A 26,254-nucleotide genomic window follows, 5' to 3' on the forward strand; every position below is an offset into this window, starting at 1 on the left:
AAGAGGGTTTGACATTTTTCAATACAGGTGGAGAGAGGCAGTCAAGATAGAGAGAATTGAGGCTGGAGGTGGGAGGAAAATATGGGAGGACAGATCTAGGGTGCAGTATTTTCACTAATATATAGTACAGTGAACAGAGACTGGACTAGTGGACAGAAAACTAATGTTTTGGTTGTCCTTGTCTCTACTAACATGAACAACTTGTTGAGGGCTCGTATACGAAGCTAAATGCTTTGCTGCTAGTACCTCATCAAATTCTTACAGCACCCTAGGCATTGTCCCATATCTTCACTTTATAGGTAAGGAAATTCAGATCCACAGAGTAACTCCACTAAGATCATACAGCAAGAAAGAGCAGAAACGGGAATCCATACTCTGTTATATGCTCATACTCTGCTATTTTGTATCTTCCAGAATATAATTTGTGCTTTCCTCAACCCTATACAGCTTCACAAAGCAATCCACATATGGTCTGAAAACCGCCTGCCTAAGTCAACTGGCCAGTTGGAGCCCAGGAATCTTGTGCCTCAAAGAAGTCAGCAGGTATGGATGACTATGCTTGGATTATGAATATCTGAATTTTCTTCACATTGCGGGAGTTGCTCTAGAGGATACTTCGGCTCCTATTGTCCAGCAGAGATTGTACTACTGTTAGAAGAGAGAAGCTTGCCAGACCTCTATTTTTTACAGCTCCACATATTCGTATGCAGTTGTCATCAAGTTGTTACTTTAATACCACGTCAATCATATGTAATGTTACAGCAAAACACACCTGACATGCTCATTAAAACAAATATCACATTTGCATAATCACTGTTGATGGAAAGATACACACACAGAGGCAGCTGGAAAACTAATGAGGTTTGTTTAAGCAGCAGCCATCCTCCTCATGCACACATGTTCTAGGAACTTTTGTGGAACTTCCTAGCCTCTCCTACCTTCCTACCCTCAATTCTCTTAGAATAGTCTGAACTCGTATCATTAACAGGAAAATTGTAGCAGAGAATGGAGGGGAGTGATCTAAGAGAAACAGAAGCTAGTAGTGAGAGAAAGTGAGATTATTGGAAAAAAGGGGTATTTCAGAGTGGGTATTACTAAATAAGAGTGAGGCCAAAGCAGGGCCTTCAGATAGGGCAGTCATCTGTTATGATGATATGATGGTTTTGTGTATTTGAAGAAGGGGATGGTTTATTTAGTGCAGCTCCCAAGGGCAGAAAGGAGCCTGCCACACCAGGCCCACCCACGGTGGAACCGGCTGGAAGGTCCAGGGTCTGCTCTCTGATTACCAGGAATGGGAAGCACAAGATGTGCAGAATGATTTCTGAAATGCTTTCAATAAGTCATCTCATTTGATCATCCTGAGCACACTGTGAGATAGTTATTACCCCACTTTTTGCAGGTGAGGATCCCAAGGCTGCAAATAGTAAGCAACCTGCCCAAGTTCACATAGCCAGGAAGTCTCAACATGGAGACTGGAACTTCTGACTTTAAGGGCCTCAGGTAGCAAGTAAGTATCCCAAGATCCCATAACCAAAAGATCCTGGGACCAAGGTGGGGAGAATGGAGAATAGGACTGCTATTAGTTTGATAAAGCACTGTGCTGGGCTTTTTAACAATCTTGTGAAAGCAGGATTAGGATCTACCTTTAAAAAAGTAGTTCAGCTTTGGGACAGGGCTGGATCTATTTGGGTGGTAGTGAAGTGGCCTCTGCCTCAGGGGCAGAGACATAATAAGCAGGTCATCCCAAGTCTACCGAAGCAGTTTATTAACTGGGTTCCATGTCTTTGCTTTGATCTAGAATCCAAACTCCATAGTGAACTTTCCAGAATAAATCTCTGATCACATCACCTCCTTGCTTATATCTTCAGTAGGTTATATTCTCCTGCTCTCCGTAAATAATCAGAATCTTTGAGGAGGCCCACAAGGCAAGGTATGGCCCCTCCCTACATGGCCAAACCTCATTTTGCCTTGTATTTTACTTCTTCCTCTGTGTTCTAGCTATACTGATAGGAGCCACATGCTCTCTTGCTCTGTTCAGTCCTCAGATATTACAGATGAGGCAACAGATTAAAGGATATTAAATGGTTTGCTTAAGGTTAAAGCAGACTCTTGTTTTCCAGGTCAGTGCTCCTTCTACCACACAGCCTACACTGCTTTAGTTCATGAGTGTTATCATATTCTAATGTGACCAAGAGAGCCCCACAGAAAAGAATAAAACAAATAGTGTGTGACTGCTTATTCAACTTTATGAAACCATTAATTTTAGTTAATTAAGTTCTTTTTAAAAATGCAGGATAGAGTCAGAGTCTGATAAAGCTAATAATAGTGTCTTAGGATGAAAAATCTTTAGAACACCTTCAGTCCATCAAATCATATTTGAAAAATGCTCGTGTATTATCCTTGGCTAATGATAGGATGATAATGTGAAGTAAAGATTAAAGGTCAGTTGTCAAATGTAGCTATTAGGCAGAAAAAAAGTCTTCCAGACAGTGTTTCCTGAAACCTTTTGAGCCCTGACATGGTTGATGAACAGAGTGGGTTAGAGCTATGAATCATCAGAGCCTCATGTCCGACAATGTTTCCTTGGGTAGCAGCCTGGATCTGTTCAAGTCCCAAGTTATCTGATGTTCCTTTGTTAAACTGCTTCAGAGTATAATTTGTCACCCTATTATTGATGGAAGGCCAAAAATGACACTGCTCAATTGTGAAAAGCTTTGGGGACTATTATGGGAAAGTGCTTATTTCATGAATTAATTCCCTTTGCTGCCAGGGAGAACCAAGTTAATGCTTTCACTCAGTTGGGAAGATATGGGCAGTCTATAAGAATGATCTTGAGGTGGGAAATGATGAAATGATCATTGTCAGAGGTATAATGCATGTCACATTGTGAATAGCTGTGCTCCATTCGATGAATCCTTGGTGAGGCATTGAAGAGATAAGCGTTTTCAGCCTCTTTATCCTTTAGGACTTTTAAAAGTTTTAGGATTTTAAAAACAAGCATTGGAAATGACCCCTTCAAAGTACTTTTCAAGTTTACCAAAGATTACCATGGCAACTAAATTACCAAGTGACTAAAGGGAGTGTGTTTAATGACATTTTTTGGCCCATGTACAAATTCCCTATTTATTAAAGAGGAAATACCAGGGGTTGAGACTATCATGCTCTTTGTAGAGGCAGAGAATGAACATTCTCTGGGGGAGGTATATTCCTTAGCAATATGAAGGAAGTGTGTCAAAAGCGTCCATATTCATTTTTACAAAACTGCCTCATGACATTAAAAGTATGAAATTGTTCAGTGGGACATTATTGCTTCTTGCATGAAAGTCATAAAGGCAGATTTTTAACCATAGGAATAGCTTTGAGATGATCTGGTGATAGTTTCTTTCTTATATGCATTTTTGTGTTCATCTATATTCAATGCATTGAATTTCATACACTTCTGGGTGATTTTTTTCATGATCTGAAAGTGGAAGGAGGAACCAAAATCAAGCCCTTTTTTCTCTAAATTTTAAATTCCAGTATAGTTAACATCCAGGATTATATTAGTTTCACATATATAATGTAGTGATTCCACATAAAGTCAAGTCTTGTTACACATTTTCAGAGGATATTACACAATTGCTGCTCTGGGATTTCACTTAAACTTTTATACACCCAGTTTTTTGTTTGTTATTACATATATATTCTTAGAGATCTTGTTTCTTTGTAATGTACTGCAAACATTTATCATTAAAATACACTAACCTATTACTTTAAAAAAAAGTCTGTAAAAGGGGCACCTGAACTTGTAATGAGCACTGGGTGTTATATGCAACTGATGAATCACTAAATTCTACCCCTGAAACTAAGAACAGAGTGTATTTTAACTAAATTGAATTAAAAGGTGGGAGGTACCTGACTGGCTCAGTCAGTAGAGCATACAACTCTTGATTATGGGGCCCTGAGTTTGAGCCCCACTTTGGGTGTAGAGTAGTACTTAAAAAAAAATAAAATCTTTAAAATGCACTAATCTTTCATGAGGAAAATAGCTGTAAAACTATTTGAAATGCAAGTTTTAATTTTATTTTCTAAATTAAAGTGTTTATAACAAGTGCAGATGTGTCTCAGTAAGTGAACCTGGGTTCATTTATTTATACACTCAGGTGATTTTTCTTTCTAGACTCCATTTGAAATCACCACATCATTATATAGATAGAAGTATAGATTCTTATGGTTGGAAGGGACTTAAAAAGTAATCTAGTTTGAGCCCCATAGCCACCTAGTTTCAGTTCTAATACTTCTACTGACAGGGCCATTGCTATCCCCAGAGACAGGCCACCCCATTACTAGACAGCAATAATGGTTAAAAAATTCTTTCTTTTATTAAACTAAAAATGGATACCAGAAAACTTGCATCTGCTGAACCTTGCTTCATTTTCTGGATAAATGAAAACATAGTATGTCCAAAATAACAAAAATGATGGACTTCCAATGGATTATTTAAATACCACTGGGCCAGAAGTTAAAGGCTTAACATTGTGTTCAGCATTTTACCTTTAGATTACAGTACATACTACTATGTATTTTCTGATTTAATTCTCACAACCGTCTCATGAGATACATATTATTAGTATCAGGACTTGGCTGATAAGGAAACTAAAGCCCAGAGTGGTGAACAAACATGTCTGAGATGCTGGGGCTGATATTCCAATTCCCATCCAATTCCCTGAACTCTAGATTCCATGTTATTAATCACCACAGTAGACTGGTTCTGATTTACTAATAAACCTATTAAAGGGCTACATATGGTACCAAATGCATGATTTTAGGTATGATCTCACTTGCATGGAGCAGGGTAGAACTCACTTTATTTTGGAGACTTTGCTTCTGATAATGTAACCAAGATCTTACTATTTGGCAGGCACATCATCCTATTGACAATCAAACAATTTCTTGGTTCTTAAAACTTGTGCTCTTATCAGGATATATCTTCCCAGTTATACTTGTGTGGTTTGTCTTTTGGACAGGAGTGTAGGAATTTGCATTTATGTTAACTTTCATTTTCTTATACTTGGGTTATCATTTAAGATCTAAATTCTGGCATCCAGCACCATTAGCTTTTTTCTTGGCTTCCTGGGGTTCCTCATAAGGAACCAGGCAGGGTTCCTCATAAGATTTGCTGGGATATTCTTTTTTTTTTTTTTTTTAAAGATTTTATTTATTTATTTGACAGAGAGAGACACAATGAGAGAGGGAACACAGGCGAGGTAGTGGGAGAGGGAGAAGCAGGCTTCCTGCCAAGCAGGGAGCCCAATGTGGGGCTTGATCCCAGGATCCAGGGATCATGACCTGAGCCAAAGGCAGACACTTAACAACTGAGCCACCCAGGCACCCCTGTGGAATGTTCTTTATTGTGTTTTCATTTTGATGACAGTTTAGGAAATAGGAGTAAACATTTTCTGGCTAATCCTAATGGCCATCTTATTACCAAATACAGATATGTAATCTGTATCACATAATAGCACAAAGCCTGCCTTTGTGCTAATACTGTGTTATAACTCATGGGTATAGTACAGAGGAAGACAATGGACAAGTAATGCATTTCACTCCAGGAAAAGGTCATAGCCATCATGGTGTACTGGACAAATGCAGTTTTCCCAGAAGTCGGTATATGATGGGTAAACTGAGTCATCATGCAGTTAGTAGTATAGATATGTGGGACTCAACCTGTCATAGCTAAGTACCATATTCATGTTGGCTCTTTGGTTTCAGGAAAATATCATGTTATCACATTATATTGTTGTGTATCACATTATATTCAATTTGTATTTTATTTGATTTTATAAGTTATTGATTTTGTAATAATAAATAATCATTCATTAATACTTTACGTGGATTATTTAATTTAATCCTGAAGCAATGTATATAATAGGAATTATTATCATTCCTATTTTACAGATAAGGAGACCAAAGCCTGAAGAGTTTAAGTAACACTCAAAAGGACACAATTTGTAAGAGGAATAATTAGTTTTAACTTAGACATTCTGATTTTAAGCATTCAATCTCTTAGTTGTTAGGTTTTATTTCATACATTTATGTTGTTTTTATAGTTGTACAAAAGCTAGAGTATAATTTGCATATGGCTAATTTTGTGTTTGTATATATTTAAGTAGTCATTGTATATGTTTGATAAACTCCATCAAGGGCCTATTTAATCAAAATTCTCTCTATGACAAGCAGTACTCAGTGTGTGAGACTTGGATGGCGATTGGAAGTCAGGGCATGTACTAGGGAGACAAGGGATTGGTCATAGCCACAGACTGTGCTGTCCAGGGAGATGGTTTATTAGGCCATAGCAGGCCATACTAGCTCCTGAGTCTCCTGAAGTCAGGACCATGATGACAACAAAGTGCTGGAATGAAGGTGGGAATTCTTTGCTGATAGAAATCAGAGTCAACACAGAGAGGTTTACTCCATATAATTTATGAATACATAAAATATACTTTAGAAAGATTTAATAGAGACTAAGAAATTAATAAAAATTAAATTTGCATATGTAAAACAACTTAGTCTATTAAAGTCTGTGCCCTGCTTTATAGCATTCTTTCTTTGGAAGGAATCTTGTAGCTGTTCTAGTGGTGTGATTCTCAGATGCATAGTTTTAGATTGGTTTCATGTTGCCTGCAAGGGGGTTATGTATTTCCAGCCTCCATTCTGGACATTTGTATTTTGTAGATATGGGCTGGAATCTGGCAATTTTTACTAAAAACAAAAACTCCCCAAATGATTAAGATGCATATAGCCAAGTTTGGGAACCCCTGACCTTGACTATCTCTGTCACTAGATGTGACTGCGATTAGTACAATTCATCAAGTATTTTCAGTTCTTCTCCTTCCTGATCACGTGGTGGGATTGCCATTTCTCATCTTTTTGTGATTCTGGCCAGTAAGCTTTATGTAGAAATGATATGTGTCATTTTAAACCAGGAACATTTAATTAATAATACTAGACTCTCAGGGGTCTCTCTTTGCCTCTGGATTGAAAATCAGAAGCATTCAGGATGATGAGTATTTCATCAGTCTAGGTCCTTGAGTGACCAGAGTGAACAGAGCCACCCTGACACTTACAGAAGACATGTAGCATGGGCAAGAAATACATCTTTATAGTGTTTAGCCACAAAGCCTTCCTTGAAGTGGGAGTCTGAGTGGCATAGCTCCATGTTTCTACATGTGGCTCCCTTTTTAAGAGGTATACAATCTTGGTTGGATATGTTACTTAAAATCTCAGTGGGGATTTGGTTTCCTTACCTGTTAAATAAAATAGGGATAATAACTACCTGTTTGTGAGGATTTTGTGAATTATTGGAAAACCCTTCAAACTGTGCCTGGCACATATTAAATGTTAGCTATTATTCTATTTAGGTAATCTTTCCCTCCCCTGATGGTACCTCATTTAATGGAGAAAGGTTGTAGCATTTTCAGAGTTTGCAGGATATAGTTTGCACTCTGGGGAGAAGGTTATGGCAGCCCTTTTTAAAAGAAATCATAATTGGAATATTTCATGTTCTCCCCTTGTCACTTGATATTATTTGATCTATACTGCCAGCAGAATGTGCTAATGACCTCTGAGTAATAGAATATTAACAACTCCTAATAAGCTGAACATCATAGAGAGCTATTTAGAAATGATTTGTAAATTACATGATTTGTTCTTAATATGTGTGCATTCCCTTATAAAATAATATTTTAGGATTGATAATTAGGGGACTTGGTCTTTAACCCTCTAATGATTCATAAATGCTCATTTTCACTGATTTGTAAAAGTCTCAATGGAAATTTAAGGCCTATTGGAGTTTTTTAGGTTCTATAGCTTTGAATTTTTCAAGGTTTCTTTGAAAAGCACTGAATATATCAAATAAAGCCCTTTAAACTTCATTCATGATTGAATTTGAAAGGATTATGCTCTCATCTGAGAAGTGGCAAATTACCAATGATGATGATGCTATTGAATTATAACTATTGAGAATTATTGAAGAAAATAGGTGGGGGATAAGGAAGTGGGAAAAGGAGAATCTACTAGAAAGAAAGACCAATTACTTCTTTCCATCTCTTTGTTCACTGAAAAAAATATTAAACTAGCACCCACTGTACCCTAGGCGGGATGCTGGGTGCTGAGATGAATAGAAAATGAACCTTTTTTTGAGGAGTTTATAGTCTGTTAGGAATTGCAGTTGGTGGGGGTGCAGTGGGGAGATGTCCACAGTGTACTAGATACTATAACCAAGATACAAGGGGACATTGAGGTGGGATATCTGTTTTTAGGGGCTGGCCTGGGGAATGGCAAAGAAGGGAGTGATGTCAGGGATACTGTGGATCAAAAACAAAAAGTACTTGACTGGAGTAAGACTGAGGCCTGACTACTCAATAAGAGTGAGACTTTTTTTTTTTTAAAGATTTTGTTTATTTATTTGACAGACAGAGATCACAAGTAGGCAGAGAGGCAGGCAGAGAGAGTGGGGAGGGGAGCAGGCTCCCCCCTGAGCAGAGAGTCTGGCATAGGGCCCAATCCCAGGACCCCAGGATCATGACCTGAGCCGAAGGCAGAGGCCTTAACCCACTGAGCCACCCAGGCACCCCAAGAGTGAGACTTTCAAGGCCAGGTGGCAGGGAGAGTGGGACTATCCTTGGAAAAATAGGATATTTTGGGAAGATGATAGATTTGGTTTTAGACACGTTAGTTTCAAGCACATTGGAATATCTAGGAGGAGATACCTATCAGGAAGGTATATAGGCTTGTGAGGGAATTCATGGATCAGAAATAAAAAGAAAACAAAGGTTGCATTGACTAGTTGAAAACAAAGTATATATTCAGTTAAACAATTTGAGAACTAATGTGTATTAAGGTATCCCAAAGTAAAATTTTCATAATTCTGTTATTTATTACATTGGATTTTACCCAGTTGAAATGGCTGAAATGAACCACATGGTTATATGCTTAAAGCCTCAGTTGCTAGTTATGTCCGTATCTGATTTGCTTAATTTTTCTATGACTGGCTAAACTCAAAAGTATGAGGCTTGCTAATCTTTTAAAAAATGTAAAATATCACTTGCTTGTCGAAATTTAACTAATGGAGAACTGTATAAAGAGTGAAAGTCTGCTTTCTCCAAGCACCAGCCCATCCTACTCCCCAGAGCTAATGACTGCCAGCATTTGGTTTCTATCATTCTGGTCTTTTAAGTACAAATTTAAATATGTATCTATATATTTTGTACAAATGAGTTCATATAGTAGATGCTACCTTGAATCCTTTTTTTTTTTTCACAGAATGGTATATTACGGATTTGTTACCTTGTTGAAACACATATATCTTATTCTTCTTACCACAAAATACATATCTTTGTAAAAATGAATTCTAATTCATTTAACCATTCCTCTATAGATGCATGTTTACTTTGCTGCTTTTTTCAGTTACATAGTGTATCTGCCAACATCTTTACATCTACATCTGTTTATTTCTAATAAGTGTCACAGAAGTGGAATCTCTAGTTCCAAGGGAATTCACATTTTTTAAAGTAAGCTCTATTCCCAAGGTGGGGCTCAAACTCACGACTCCAAGTTCAAGAGTTGCATGCTCCACTGATTGAATCAGCCAGGCACCCCAGGAATTCACATTTTAAATTTTGATGCATTCAGCAAATTGCGTCAAATGAAGTTATATCAATTTATAGTCCCCTAAGAGTTTCTTTTTTTTTAAATAATTACAGCTGATTTTAATTGTGTACAATGAAATTTGTGTCCATAGTTTCATTTAATCTGTAAAAGGGTCCTTTGAGGAAAGTGCTGTTATAATCTTTATTTTGAGGTAAAGGGAACTGAGGCTCAGAGAAATTAAATATGGCCAGAGTCACGTGGCTTGTAAGCAGTAGAGCCAGTATTTGAAACCAGTTTGATATGGGAACTCATGCCCTTAACCACTTCCTGTTCTGCCTCTCTGAAGGAAAAAGGACCACAAATTTGCAGACTACAGGGGCCTCTAGATTATTGTTTGAGTCTCAAATTTAAACAGTTACATAGAACTAAGGTGCAAGGCTTCTTTTGAATCAGATTGTCATTTTCCTGTGCTATACCTCTCCAGTCATCTTATCTTGCATCTTGCTCTAAAAAAGCTCAAAGACTCTTTATTGAACCTCATCCCCAAAGATCTAAGTTCCTGAGGGGCAAGAGAGTTCAGGCCATTGTTGGCTGTACTCACTGCAACTGTCTTCAGCATCTGCTGACAGTGGCATAGTTTGTGTTCATTATTCTGATGCAATGGGGTATCTGGGCAAGGGGCACAGAGGAGAGGAACATGGCCAAGACCCAATGGCTCTCCTTGTGAATATTTAAAAGCCATTTAAATAGATTTCTTTTTATCTCCTAATTTCCTATTGATGACAGCACTGAAACTACTTGTCTCATTTTTCAAATCAAAGCTTCCTAGAGCGGAATGGCCTGGAGACTGAACAGCTCTTGAGGCTCTATTAATCACAAGGGTAAGGGCAGGGGGGGGAGCCCAGTAAGTTGTTCAGGGAGTGGAAAAGTACTTAAGACCACCTCTCCCTTCAGCTAGCCTCTTCGCATTGCTTCTTTGAGGCTGGTTTCTTGTGAAGGGTCTTTTTAGGTTTTGTTTTTGTTTTTGTTTTTCCTCAGAAATGACTTGATAAGTACTTATTTTCAACAAATACCTATTGATTTCTCTCAAAGACCTTTGTTGGAATTAGGCAGGTGTGCTCTAGGCACATCTGATGTGTCTGCCCTCAAAAGATAGGACTCTGAGAAGACATGAGGTCCTGAGCTAGAGTTCGCACTGGGCCCTTGTCTCTCTTAGGTTTAGGAAAGAGTGATATGAGTTGGAATCCTGCCTCAGCTACTGTTGCTTGGACAAGCAACTTAACTTATATTTGTTCATCGGTAAAGACTTGGTGTGTCCCTATTGGGATAATAGTGTCTGTCTCCCAGGGTTATCTTTAGGATGAGTGATAATCATCTCTTTTCTCTCTGTCACTGTCAAATCATGTACCAGCTCTGTCCTTCGTCTGTTGTGTAGCTATAGAATTTCCAGAGCGGTTGTGCTAGTTTGGTAGATGTTGGGGCTTCAAGACTATTCTCCAGAGCTCTATACATATAATCCTGAGAAACAGCATTTATTCATTTCAAAGCTTGTGTTGGGGTGCTGGTAGAGATTACATGGCGTGGGGCCTCTAAGGCCTCTAGACCCTCTTGGTTATTTACTATTTATCAACTTTAGTTCCATAAAATTTGTGCAAGTTACTTAACCCCCCTCTCAATTTTTTCCTTTGTATTTAAATCTTTAGTAATATACCACATAATAAAAAACAAATGAAAGAGTCTGATTTTTATGACTAGTTGTTACTCACTGTGTCATCCTAGAACAGGGGGCTGGAGGAAGAGGCTGTTCTCCAAGGAGAACTGAGGTGGTTAGTGCTGGGCTTTTTCTCCCCCTGCCCCACCCTCCACAGTGTGCTGGGAAGGGGTCAATGATTTCTTAAACTGATGACTGTTTCCTAGATCAGAGGGCTCTAGCTCTATCCATATTGTTCCAAATGGCAAGAGTTCTTTCTTTTTGATGACTGAGTAATATTCCTCTGTGTGTGTGTGCCACATCTTCTTTATCCATTCATCAGTTGATGGACATTTGGGCTCTTTCCATAATTTGGCTATTGTTGATAATGCTGCTATAAACATTAGGGTGCATGTGCTTCTTAGAACCAGTATTTTTGTATCCTTGGGGATATATCTGGTAGTGCAATTGCTAGATCATTGGGAAGTTATATTTTTAACTTTTTGAGGAATCTCCAAACAAAAACAGACATATGGATCAATGGAACACAACAGATAACCCAGAAATGGACCTACAACTATGTGGTCAACTAATCTTCGACAAATCAGGAAGGAATATCCAGTGGAAAAAAGACAGTCTCTTCAACAAATGGGATTGGGAAAATTGGACAGCCACATGCAGAAAAATGAAACTAGACCACTTTTTTGCACCATACAAATAAATAAGAAGTAAGATAAATTCAAAATGGGTGAAAGACCTCAGTGTGAGACAGGAAACCATCAAAATCCTAGAGGAGAACATAGGCAGAAACCTCTTTGTCCTTGGCCATGGCAACTTCTTATTGGACACATCTCTGGAGGCTAGGGCACAGAAGGAAAAATGAACTATTGGGATTTCATCAAGATGAAAAGCTTCCACATAGTGAGGGAAACAATAAAAAAAAACCCTAAAAGGCAGCCCATGGAATGGGAGAAGATATTTACAAATGACATTTCTGATAGAATCTATGAAGAATTAAAATAATCCAGTTAAGGAGTGGGCAGAAAACATGAATAGACACATTTCCAAAGAAGACACCCAGATGGCTAACGGATACATGAAAAGATCTCAACATCGCTCATTATCAGAGAACTACAAATCACAGCCACAATGGGACACCACCTCACACCTGTCAGAATGGCTAAAATTAACAACATAAGAAACAACAGGTCTTGGTGAGGATGTGAAGAAAGGGGCACCCTCTTACACTGTTGGTAGGGATGTAAATTGGTTCAGCCACTCTGAAAAACATTTTTGAGATTCCTCAAAAAATTAAAAACAGAACTCCCTATGATCCAGCAATTGTGCTACTAGTTATTTTACCCAAAGGATATAAAAATACAGATTTGAAGGGGTATATGCATCCCAATGTTTATAGAAGCATCATCGATAATAGTCAACCTATGAAAAGAGCTCAAAAGTCCATTGACTGATGAATAGATAGAGAAGATGTGGTGTGTTCGTGTGTGTGTGTGTGTGTGTGTGTGTGCGCGTGTGCATGTGCATGCATGCCCAGTGGAATATTACTCAGCCATTAAAAAGTCTTACCATTTGCAATGATATGGATGGAGCTAGAATGCATTATAGTAAGTGAAATAAGTTAGAGAAAGACAAATACCATATGATCTCACTTATATTTGGAATTTAAGAAAGAAAACAGATGAACATATGGGAAGGGGGAAAAGAAAGAAAGGAGAGAGGGAAACAAGCCATAAAGTGACTCTTAATGATAGAGAACAAACTGAGGGTTGGTGGTGGGAGGTAGGTGGGAGATGGGCAGGTTGGGTGATGAGTATTAAAGACGGCACTTGTTGTGATGGGCACTGTGTTTTATACATAAGTGATGAATCACTGAATTTTACTTTGAAACCAATATTGCACTGTATGTTAACTAACAGAATTTAAATTAAAAAAATTATTACTCCATCTATAATTTATCTCTAGGTGGTTACACAGGAAATTGGTAACATTTGTTTCCCCAAAGGAAAGGGGCTAGGTAGAGGGAACAGAGATTTGAGGAGGTGTTTTCATGATATACTATCTGTACTTTTGAATTTTAAAATATATGAATGCAATATTTATTGAAAAAATCATAAAAAAAAACACTATACATGGTGACATGAGAAATGGTGGTGGACCCCTTGTCTGGACTTTCTATATGGAAAAAGGAACTCTCTTGGGCAAGTGGCAGCTAGCATAGGAGGGAATGGTGGTTGGGACCACAGCACCTGGCTTGGGGAGGATATACATACTTCTTGTGGCAGGAGAGACCAGGCAAACAGACAGACCAAATGCCTTGAATAAAGCTATGCTGCTGACTCTGCTAGTCTCTTCCTTCCTTCCTAGAACTTGGGTGTGTCTGAGAGCCCAAGGTATTTATCTAACAAATTTATTAGTTTTTTTCATAATACAAAAATAGTACATGTTCATTGTAGTAATTTGTCAAATATAGATGATGAAAAAAATACTTGTAATCCAATTATAAAGATACTATTACATTTTAATGCATCCTCTATTATTTATCATATGTATAGAATATGTATATGTGCACACATGTACATGTAGGAGATTACGCAATGAATACTGCTTTGTAACCTGCCTTTTTCCAGTGAAGATTTCTTTCTTGAGGGGCTGGATAGGGAACAATGACAAAAAATGTTCTAAGATTTCTTCTTTTAATGTTGCTTCTGAAAGTTATAAGTAATAGGATAGAGAATTTTAGTCATTGAATAAATTCATTCATTCATTCATGCATGTATAACCAAGTAGTCTTCCATCCTGATTAGCCAGTGACTGTGGTCTCAGGTCTCATTTCCTTTTTTTTTTTTTTTTTTAGGTCATTAAATTTATTTGACAGAGAGAGACACAGCGAGAGAGGGAATATAAGCAGGGGAAGTGGGAGAGGGAGAAGCAGGCCTCCCACGGAGCAGGAAGCCTGATGTGGGGCTCTATCCCAGGACCCTGGGATCACAACCTGAGCTGAAAGCAGATGCCTAACTGACTGAGCCACCCAGGTGCCCCAGGTCTCATTTACTTTAATAGAACTGAGCCCTCCAACACCTAGATTGGCAGGTAGCCCAGAATTTATGACCCTGGGGCCCCTGAGGATTGGTTTCTTCTTTTCCTGTATCTTCTATCATTTCCTCTCCACTGGATAATTTCCATCAACATTCAGATATGTCGAAGCCTCTCTCATCTACCAATCATTCCCCCAAACCTGCTCTGTCCCCAACATTTTCCATATAAATCAGTGCTGTACTTACAGTTGCTCATGTCAGAAAGCTAGGAGTCAACCTTAATGCCTCTCTTTCTTTCTCCTTATATTTAACCCATTAACAAGTCATGTGGACTTTATCTCTATTTCCAGAATGTACTCGATTCATCTACTTTTCCCTATCTTCACTCTCATTATTTGCCTAGATATGGGAACAGCCTCCTTAACTGGTTTTCCTGTAATGCATTTTCTACACAGTAGCCAGTAAAACCTTTGGAGACAAATCTAAATCCAATTATCTCTTTCCTCTGCGTAAAACCGTTGATGACTTCTTCACATTTAAAAGAATATTCCCTTTCTTAAGACGGCCTATGAGGCCTCTGGTCCTGTCTGCATCCCTGACCTTGCCTCATCTACTTTCCCCCGTTAGCCGCTCTGGCTTTTTCCTGTTCCTTGAACACTCTTCTATCTCTTGGGGCAGAGGAAACTTCACAAGGGCAGAGACCATGACTATCTTGTTTATTGCTGACTTTTCAGTGTTTATCTAGGTTCCATGAGCGTAGCAGTAAGTACTCCATACTTATTTTTGAGTAAGTAGGTAAATTTATGAGCCAGTGAGGATAATAAAGACAAATGCTCGAACTTTAAAAATGCAAAGCCAAGGTGGTAAGAGAGGCTTGAACTTAGTGGTCTGGGAGTTCATAGAGGGGATACTTATTGTGGCCAAGGAGGTCACCAAGGAGTTATAGATGAGGAAATGTTCAAACTGGACATCAAGGCTGGACTTAAAGATTCTCTAGGCTTAAGAAAAGGAATAAAGTTTGACCTGTGAAAATGGCTAAAATTAGCAATACAGGAAGCAACAGATGTTGGAGAGGATGCAGAGAAAGGTGAACCCTTTCACACTGTTGGTGGGAATGCAAATTGGTACAGCCATTCTGGAAAACAGGATAGAGATTCCTCAAAAAGTTAAAAATAGAACTACCCTACAACCTGGCAATTGCACTACTAGATATTTACCCAAAGGCTACAAAAATACTGATTTGAAGAGGCACATGTGCCCTGATGTTCATAGCAGCATTACAATAATAGTGAAGTTATAGAAAGAGCCGAATGTCCAGTTGATAAATGGATAAAGAAGACGTGTGTGTGGGGGGGTGCGCACGATGGAATATTACTCAGCCATCACAAAGAGTGGTATCTTGCCATTTGCAATGATATGGATAAGGCGAGAATGTATTATGCTAGGCAAAATAAGTCAGAGAAAGACAAATATTATCTGATTTTACTCATGTGTGGAATTTAAGGGAAAAAAACCACAGATGAACATAAGGGAAGAGAGAGAGAAAAAAAGGAGGCAAACCACAAGAGACTTTTAACTGTAGAGAACAAACTGGGGGTTGCTGGAGGGGAGGTGGGTGGGGGATGGGCTAAATGGGTGATAGGTATTAAGGGGGGCACTTGCGATGAGCACTGGATATTATATATAAGTGATGAATCACTAAATTCTACTCCTGAAACAAGTGTTGTTAACATTAGGTTTATTCCAAGGTATCTTAAGGTTTTTGGTGTTATTATAAGTGGAATAGATTCCATAATTTCTCTTTTTACAGTTACATTGTTAGTGTATAGGAAAGCAACTGATTTCTGTGCATTGATTTTGTATCCTGCCACATTACTGAATTGCCGTATGAGTTCTAGTAATTTGGGAGTGGAGTCTTTTGGGTTTTCTACATAAAGTATCATGTCATCTGTAAAGAGAGAGAGTTTGACTTGTTAACTAACTAGAATTTAAATAAAAACTTGAAACAAAAAAAGGAGTAATGTCTGAACAGAATGATGAGTTGTAATCCTGTCAAATTGGGACATAAGGTGTATATAATGGACCCATACAAGTTAGGGCTGGAAAGGTAATTCTGGATCTGATCATGGGGGATCTTGAATGCCAGGTTAGTGTTTGGCACCTTGAAAAAGGAGGCATACCCCTTCCTTCTAGGGAGCAAAGTGATTAGAGTCCTAGGAAGATAAATTGGTCCATGGTCTTAGGTGGTCAACAGTGGAGATAAATGAAAAAAGAAGAAACAGATGTAGGAAACATCCTAAAGAAACTGTTTTCAGGAATTGATAACTGATAATTGATAACTGAATATGAGATGAGGAACCAATGCAGATTTGAACTTGGGTGATTCAGAGAATGATGGTACTAATAATAGAAATAGAAAATCATAAAAAGAGGATTTTTTTTGAGGGGAGAGATAAGTTTGGTTTATAACTTATTGAATTTAAGGTACTAATGGAACATACAGTTTGTGATGGAATTTGGGACTGAAGGTAGGATGAAAGACGTAATTTTTACTCATTCATTCATTTGTCCAGTGAATATTTATTGAGCACCTAGCACATGCTGGACACTGTATCAGTAATTTGAAATACAAAGATGAAAATTATAAACCCTGACTCTGCGATTTCTTTTTTGCCATACCCAACTTTTTTTTTTTTTTTAAAGATTTTATTTATTTATTTGACAGAGATCACAAGTAGGCAGAGAGGCAGGCGGCAGGGTGGTGGGGGGAAGCAGGCTCCCTGCTGAGCAGAGAGGCCCATGCGGGGCTTGATCCCAGGACCCTGAGATCATGACCTGAGCTGAATGCAGAGGCTTAACCCACTGAGCCACCCAGGTGCCCCCATACCCAACTTTTTAACTCAAGTTTAAGAGGAAGATAATTCTAATATTATCTTAATTAATATAAGATATAATTAATATAAGATAATTCTAAATTATCAAGATCAGCAGTGTAACTATTTTAATATGCGTGAGTATTTATATGTTTCATTTCTTTTATGATTATAGGCTTATATTAGAAGGGGTTTAATCATGCAAACATAATTGCTTATAATTTATAACCTAAGGTTCAAGGAAATCCTGATGTGATTATCTTAAGGAACATTTTGAGGTTGTATATGTGTCTTTGACTTTGACCAATGATTAGGTCATTTCTTCTGCATATCTAACAGTGAATTAGCACAGGAAAAAAAGCCCAAAATACCAATATGCTGGAACTTGGAAGACGTTTGTTTCTCAGAGGGGTAAATTCTGTGGATAGTTTTAGTAAGGGTGTCATTTTGAAGCCAAATTCAAAGGGAAACCCATAGTGCCTATATTCACTCTTGCAAGAAGCAGTTATCACTCTTTAATGAGATTTAATTATTTTTCTGATGGGAGATGATGGGGTATTGAAAGCAAGGTGAGGGAAATTGTGGGGAGTAATCAGGAGGCAGAAATTCAGGACAATTAGGGAGAAATGTCTTGAGAAAAGGGGATACAAGTTATTTATAAACATGCACTTTAACTTTTTATCCTATTTTATTTGTACAACTGCGTGCAAGTTTGAAAAAGAATTATCCACTTTACAGAAGGAAACGAAGCTCAGAAAAGTTAAGTGACTAAGGTTACAGGACTAAAAGCAAAGCTGGGGCTTGATCCAGGGGCTTCGATTCTAAGTCTACAGTTCTCTGCACTGTACTGGTCTGTTGGGAGATGCTGTATGCTCTGGTGCTCTGTTCTACTGCCTTATTTGCTCAAGTTTGTGGTTGGGCTTAAATGTCCTTCCCTCCCTCTCTGAGATTCAAACCTACCTTATCATCACATGCTACCTTCTTTATGAAGCTTTCTCAGATCCTGTCAGCTTCAACAACTCTTTATCTTTTCCTCTCCTATAGAGTCTCTTTTTCTCCATGTATTACCTCACATTCTTTCCTGCCATTATAATGTTTATTTGTATGCATGTTTTTACTAGACCCCTTCAGGATAAGCCCTGGATCTGAATCATCTTTATTTCCTCACAGTACTTAGCACCATGCCTCAGAGGCATTTAATAAATATATATCGAATGAGCGGGTGAGTGAGCGTATGAGTCTTCAGCTCTCCTGAAGCAGGCGAATCAGGTGGATAACTGCCAGGAGTTCCTTTGAGTCTTCAGTTGGGAGTGGCACTGATGTCTCCTGGGTGTTATGGAGGGGGATAGCCAGGTGGAAAAAAGAGGACAAGGTTTGTTTTACTTTATGCTGGTAAAAATTGGAAGATGTAGAAGAGTGAAAGGATAAGCTTAGAACTGAAATGCAATCTGTATGATCGTCTGAAGACTTTAGGAAGAAACTTCCAATCCCTTAGCTCATGGAAAATGGAATAATTGGCATTCTGGGCTGTGTAGTTGTGTTACTTGGCACAAAGAACAAAAACATATTAAGTGTGTCATAGGGAGTTCAAAAAAGATGAAGAATAACTCAAGATTATAGCCTTTTCCAGTCATTTTCACTTTGGGCTGATGTCTGAATTATCCATTTTGGAGTCACATGATCTGTCTGCTGCTGGACTTCCTGGTATGGCAGGAGCAAAGGCAATTAATTCAGCAGCTCCATAGCTCACTTCTAACAGACTGTCCTGAAGAAGTTCAGCGTATCAGTGAGAGAGAACTGAAGATTAAGGATGAGGAAGCAAATGGAACTACGCCACATTGACAGATGAAATTATCCCTGTGCCAAAAAGGTGTCAGTTACTCTCTCAGCCATTAAAGGGAGAAGCCCAGAAGAGCAACTCAACTTTAGCCTTTGTTGTAACTGCTTTGAAGAAGAATTAAAGACTACTCAACTTTAAAAGCATGGGAACAAGAAATGTAGGTTTAGAGTATGAGACCATGGTAACCATGCTTTTACAGAATCTCTAAATGTGTTGTGAGATACTTGTTCTGGTATTCTCTTTCACTGACAGTTTCCTGAAGAACTAGTAATTCGTTGTAATGCAAAAAGTAGAAATCAGGAAACTCACTTTAATGTGCATTCATTCTACTTTGACCAGGTAAATTAAGATCAATAGGATTTAAGAATTTAAAAAGCTAACCATATAAAGGCAGTTGTTATTTTCTACAGTAAAGCATTCTTGAAAATGGCATTGTAGACAGATTGTTGTAATTCAGATGTTTCCCGACAGGAACAATATTTTACCTGGAGGTTTTAAAATGATATCATAAAAGTGATGGTAACACTAAATTTGTATCCTCTGTAATAATTGAATATAGAAAAACTGTGGTCCAGATTAGAGCATGCAGAATGATCAAATGGGGTTCTACATTTTAAAATACTTCATAAAATTTAAAATATTGTACAAATTCTATTAAACATGGTAATAAGCATATTTTAATTCAAGAGAATTGTTCTATAAAGCATACACAAAATAGAGGTTTATTATGTCAAACATTTGAGCTGCAATTAATATGCTACTTAGAATAAACAATATTAAATATCTAATTTGTGAGTACCTCGGTGGCTCAGTCATTATGCGTCTACCTTTGGCTCAGGTCATGATCTCAGAGTCCTTGGATAGAGGAGGTCCTCATCATCGGGCTTCCTGCTCAGCGGGGAGTCTCCTTCTCCCTCTGCCCCTACCCCTGCTTATGCTCACTCACTCTCTAAAAAATGAGTAAAAAATCTTAAAAAAATTTTATTCATGATAGTTTTTCTTTGTTTTCTTGAAATTCGAAGCTTACTTTGCTATTTTCTCCTTTTTTTTCCTTTTTTTAGAAAGGAAGGTAATTTGAATGATTTAGGTCATTTCCAAGAATTAGAATTTTTTCCTTTTTTCCTTAATTTCTGATGGTAAAGTTAATAAAATAATTTGGCTAGGGGTGTAGTTCAAGTAGCATATGATCAGTTTGTATGGCTACTTCTAGTAACACTTCTCCCCTCCATTTTCTGAAGCAAAAGACCTTTCACTTCTAACTACATCAGTCTTTTTCAGATGTACAGGTGTTATCCAGGCTGGTATATTGGGAGGACATTCATTCATTGATTCAGCAAGTATTTTATTGAACATCTGCTATATGCCAGGCTCTGTAGGTAATGGGATATAAGAGAAAACAAGGTGGACAAAGTGCCAGCCTTAATAGAGCTTATGTGTCAAAAAGGAAAAAATAAGGTGATGAGATAAAGAGTGACTGGGTTAGGGAGAGATGTGTGTGTTGGGAGCCATGTAGATTGGATGACCAGAGATTGATTTTCTGAGGAGGCGATATTTGCTCTGTGATTTGAATGACAAAGAAAGGTCAGTGGGGGCAAGGGGCTCCAGAAAAGGGAACAACAACAAGTGCAAAGGCACTAAGACAAGGATGAGCTTTGCCAGATAAAATATAGGATGCCTAGTTAAATTTGAATTTCAGATAAACAATGAATATGTACTGTTTTAGTATAAGTGTGTCCCAAATACTGTATGGGTCATACTTATACAAAAAAATAATTCACTTTTATCTGAAATTCAAGTTTTACCAGGCACCCTGTATTTTTATTTGCTAACTCTGACAACTGTAGCCTGGCGTATTCAAGCAAGAGAAAGAAGTCCAGTTTTGCTGGAAAATATTAAGTGGGCAGGCATGTAATAAATTTGGAGATATTGGTAGGCGCTGGATTGTTGAGCTTCATCAGCTAAAGTAAAGAGTTTGGATTTACTTTTGAGTAGAATGAGAAGCCACTGGAGTATTTTAAGCAGGGGAGTAACAAAGTCTGTTAAATACATGGATAGATAAGAAAAGGATGGTCCTATATTAATTACATCATGTGTTCTCTTCTTGGAATGGATTGGGGGCCATACATTTACAAATGGAAATTATTTTTATGGAAGGGAAATATTTGCCCTGCTGTTAGTCAGATAGGAGGGTGGAGAGTTCCTGTTTCTACTGCTTCACAGTTATCTTATGCCAGTGTGGCATATTATAAGTTGGCATATTCTGATCCCCTTCAATACATTTTATAATCAATAAATCCCTGTGCATCTTATAGATGTTCTCTTGGCAAGAGCTCTTTGAGGTTTCAGATCCTGGCCTTTTTTAAGTTCAAGGCAGTCTGCTGCTTGAGGATGTCTAATCCCTTTCTGCCCTCCCCATCTATACCAGTTCTCCTAGAGTCGTTATTAAAAGCAAAAGAATAAAGTTATCAGAAAGGAATTTCAGTAGTCTGGGGAACCTAATTATATAAATTTGGTCTGTCTTTTTGGAAAGTTACTGCGTTATTTCAGATGATATAAAGTCACTTTCTAAATCAAAGTCACATTCACTGCCCATTATCACTCCATCCCCTCTCCAACGCTTCCTTGTTTGATTAGATTTCATCATCTGCACTGAATTGGGACACTGTCCCTGTAATCTTAGCTCCTATGGAACACTTGCACTTGAGTCACAGCACAGAAAAAGCCATGGTTCTGTTTGACACTCTTGAATCAACTAATTATCAGCAAAGGACCTGAGAAAGGAAACACAGTTCATTGGTTCATTAACTTGCACCCTATAGACCTATAGGGCGGATGGGGAAAGCTCCAACTATAGCCTGGGGATTTAGGTATGCTTCCCTGTCAGTCACGAGCCATTTCCTTTCTGTCCTTAAAACTTGGTTCAGTGTTTCTTTGTGATATCCATCACTTCCCCTACCAGCTGTGAGGGCCGGAGGAGAAGCAATTCAGGGCTTTATTAATCACCAGGTTCCCACAGAGAAGGGTCAGACTGCAGGAGGATTTGACAAAGCAACAACAATTCTATCACCAACAGAGTTATAAAAGTGGATAGCTCAAAATTTTAGAGCTCTATTTGGGCTTATCCTTCCTTCGCCCTAAAAAATGTTATTGAAGATGAACATTCCAGAGGTGATTAAAAACTTGCCTTCCTTTGAATTGTGGAATTGTTTGAGGTTTGTTTTTTGTTCTTTTACTTTATGTGTTTATTTCATGGGGTGGGGGCACAAGCAAGGGGAGCAACAGAGGGAGAGGGAGAAGCAGGCTTTCCGCTGAGCAGGGACTGACTCATGGCTCCATCCTGGAACCCCAGGACCCAGAATTGTTTGAGTTCTAACAATATTTTAATTTGGCAAGCTTTGAGTTTCCTTTGGGAAGTTGTGGCAAAAGTAAATTGGAAAACATACCTGTGCTTCTACAGACAAGAAAGGGTTTCTGCCTTTTTTTTTTTTTAAGATTTTATTTATTTATTTGATAGAGAGAGACACACAGTGAGAGAGGGAACACAAGTGGGAGAGGGAGAGGGAGAAGCAGGCTTCCCGCCGAACAGGGAACCAGATATGCGGCTCAGATCCCAGGACCTCAAGCCAAGGGCAGACGCTTAAGGACTGAGCCACCCAGGTGCCCCAGGTTTCTGCCTTTTATTGTAACATTTATACTGGAATTTCTTCTTCACTGAAATCCATGAAAAATAAGAAGAACATTTTGAGAAATGAGAGAAATAAAATAAAATGCATTTAAAGTGTCTGTTGAAATTCTATTCATTTTATAGGATTAGTACTATTCAAAATTTTTGAAGCTGGCAGTGTTTGTTTTGGTGACAACCCTTCATCCAAAAGCAGCATTCACAGAGGGGCCCGCTGGTTACTGTCTCTGGAGATCATACTGCTCTTCATGCTGCACTTTGTTTGATACTTTCATATTAATTTTCTCAGTCAAGAAATATTTGTTGAGCATCTATTGTGGGTCAGGGATACAGGAGAGAATAAAGCATACACATTCTCCTTCCTTGTAAAGTATATCATCCAACAAAGAAGACAAATGCTAAATAATTAGACTTACTTAAACAAATTAGAGACACCACATTATTTTATCTTTAAAATCACAACTATGTGTATCTGAAAAATAATCTCACATTTTCTTAACCTGTGCCAATTATATGATTCATTATGCAGGCAGGTGGTTGGCGCAGATGTGAAAGTCCAATCACTTTCCAGTTATATTACTGACTTTGAGATGCTTGCCTCAACTGGGGTAGAAGCCTTAGTAGCAAGTTTTGCTAAGTGAGAACACTTTGGTTAAGGTTTTTAAAGTCTTTTGGGGAATTGTTTTTTTTTTTTAAAGGACACTATGGATTTTGATTTTTTTTTTTTTAAGACTTTATTTATTTATTTGACAGAGATCACAAGTAGGCAGAGGCAGGCAGAGAGAGGGGGAAAGCAGGCTCCCTGCTGAGCAGAAAACCTGATGCAGGGCTCGATCCCAGGAGTCGATCCCAGGAGTCGGATCATGACCTGAGCGGAAGGCAGAGGCTTAACCCACTGAGCCACCCAGGCACCCCTGGGGAATTGTTTCAGTTGAGATGGTGAAATGGGGAGTGGGGAAGAAGGAAGAAAACTAAGTATAAAGAACCTTTAATTTTACAGCCTCAGCCCTAATTCCCTGAAAGCAGATGGGCTCAAGAAAACACAGGAAGGTAAGAAGGGAAATCCCAGTCAGAGCCAAACAAAATGTTCATTGGACCAGCAACTACAGCCCCAGGTTGAGAGGAGGAGGCTCAAATTTCCTTATTCCCAGGACTTTTTCTTTCATTTATACCCTCAATGACTCTGGTCTCAGAGGGGATTCTACAGGGGACTATGAGAAGTAATTACTGTTTAGAGAGCTCCTTGAGATCTACCTAGGACAAGTATAAGGGAGAATATGATGGTTTAGGGTTGAGATCAACCAACAGCTTAGCTGAGGTCACTGGGGCAGCCATTGAAAAGCAAAATAATCAGTTACCCAGCAAGAATAAAGTGTTAGCAGAATGCCTAGGGAGAAACTGAAAAGACAAAGGGATAAATGGATATTGTCAAGTCCTAGGTCTGGTCTGGTTTAATACTTTCTTTCCATAGTGTCCCAAACCAACTCCTTTGTACAATGCCCTTGCTAAATGGGTGTTAAAAAGAAAACCACAGGCTCAAAATGGAGTCACCAAACTGGGGCTCAATACCTAACCTAATTGCAGTTTCAGTCTCCCCCAGAAATAAATTCTTAACCAATTGCTCAGGAATTTTCTAGTCAGCTGTAATGAGGTAATCTGTCACAGGGACTCTCTCCATCCCCCAAAGGAAGAGGAGGTCAACTACCTAATAAGACTACCTGTGGTTCCCCCTAAGGGAAAGTGACCTTGTTTGAAACGATCTTTCTTTTCTTTTACTAATAACTTCCTTGCACCAACCTCCTTCCCATAAAAACTTTCCATTTTTATATAACTCCTCAGAGCATTTCTCCATTTGCTAAATAGGATGTTGTTGGGTTCATGAATCACTGAATAAAGCCAATTAGATCTTCAGATTTACTCAGTTGAATATTTGTTCTTTAACAAGGGCCAAGGGGAACAACTCATCCAAAAAGTACTTCTCATATTTCTCCTAAAATAATACTAATTTTGCTCAAAATTTTAAATGCTGTGTAACACCCAACAGAAGTAGTTACGTAAGATCAGTTAAGCCTATCCTAAACTCCAGTTTTAAAAAGTCACCAAGAATTTAAATTAAAAAATATATATATTTTATATATATATATATGTATATGGTAACTTTATATATATATAAAGTTTATATATATAAATATATATAAATATTTTATATATATATATTTATATATTATATTTTATATATATATAAAAACTTTATATAACTTTATATATATATATAAAGTTGCCAAGGAACCCTTGACTCTTTGAGGAAATTGGCTCCTTTAAATCATTAATAACCAATCAGTACTTGCCTATTTCTTGATGAAGGGGAGGGTCAGTACTTTTGGATTTATTGGTTTATATTTCATACTATGACTTGATTCAAAGACATATTATGATTTCACTACATCATGAGGGTATGGATTTCAGAGCAGAATGACTGGTCTCACTATTTCTCAGCTGTGTAATCTTGGGAACATTATTTAACCTCTCTGTTCCTCAATTCCCTTATCTGTAAGATGGGGATAGTTATAGCGCTATGGTATAGTTTTAGCACTATGGTATAGGTTTATTTTGAAGACTGAATGTATGTATGTGGTTTAGACTAGCACTTGGCACATGGCCAATCCCCAAAAGGGTTAAATGTTATTATTGAATTGTTTAGGGTAACTTCCCTGTTCTTGAGAACAGACGTGATCCCACTTTAATTTGGCTGGTAGCTGTGACTTATGTCAGTTGCACTGATGGGAGAGGCATGCACACATTGATGAATCTCTCTTTAAGGACCATTTGTCTGTTTTGTAATAAAGTAAATGTAACCCTTGGGTCCCTCAAAGGACCCACACAGGCTACATCATAGTAAAAACACTATGTCATGTACTTTATATGCATCATTTCATTAAATCTTCATAGAGAACTCCAAGAGGAAGTACTATAATTATTCCCCACTTTGCAGCTGAGAGAACTGAGGCATAGGGAGGTGAACGAAGAAATTGTACAAGGCCAAACAGCTGGTAAGTGGTAGAAAGTGAGTTTTCAAGCCTACTTGTCTGACTCCAAAAACTGGTCTTAACAATGATACTGTGCTGCCTTGACCTCTTCTAAGCAAGCCCTTGCCAGAGAAATATGAGAGAAAACCTTATCTGGGCCTTCCAGGAAGCCAATAGCAAGGCTTCCACTTACAAACAAAATGCACACACTATTCCCAAAAGAACTTGTGCCATTTGATGAGAAGAATCATGCATGAGAAGATGCAGGGACTAGAGATGATTCCATAAGTAACTTTTAAAATTAAGTCCTGATATGGTAATCAAGAGATTTCAATAATATAATCATTAAGATCACTTGCTCCTGGGCCTGGGGGTGACCTACCAAAGGACTCCCAGGTCTCCTGCTGCTTGGGATCCCCTATTTGAGCTTCTCCAGAGGTGTTTATTCTCACTCTGT

General features: G+C 38.2%; 1 long non-coding RNA gene across 1 annotated transcript in view; it reads left to right on the top strand.

Moving 5' to 3' along the window:
* Nucleotides 1-26,254, top strand: part of LOC125098665 (uncharacterized) — a 106,973-nt gene that overhangs the window by 31,956 nt on the left and 48,763 nt on the right. Inside the window, exon 3 of the long non-coding RNA XR_007126903.1 lies at nucleotides 448-543. This is a non-coding gene — a long non-coding RNA (uncharacterized LOC125098665). The remainder of the gene's footprint in view (nucleotides 1-447; nucleotides 544-26,254) is intronic.

This window comes from Lutra lutra, chromosome 4, assembly GCF_902655055.1.
Source record: "Lutra lutra chromosome 4, mLutLut1.2, whole genome shotgun sequence".
Taxonomy (NCBI): domain Eukaryota; kingdom Metazoa; phylum Chordata; class Mammalia; order Carnivora; family Mustelidae; genus Lutra; species Lutra lutra.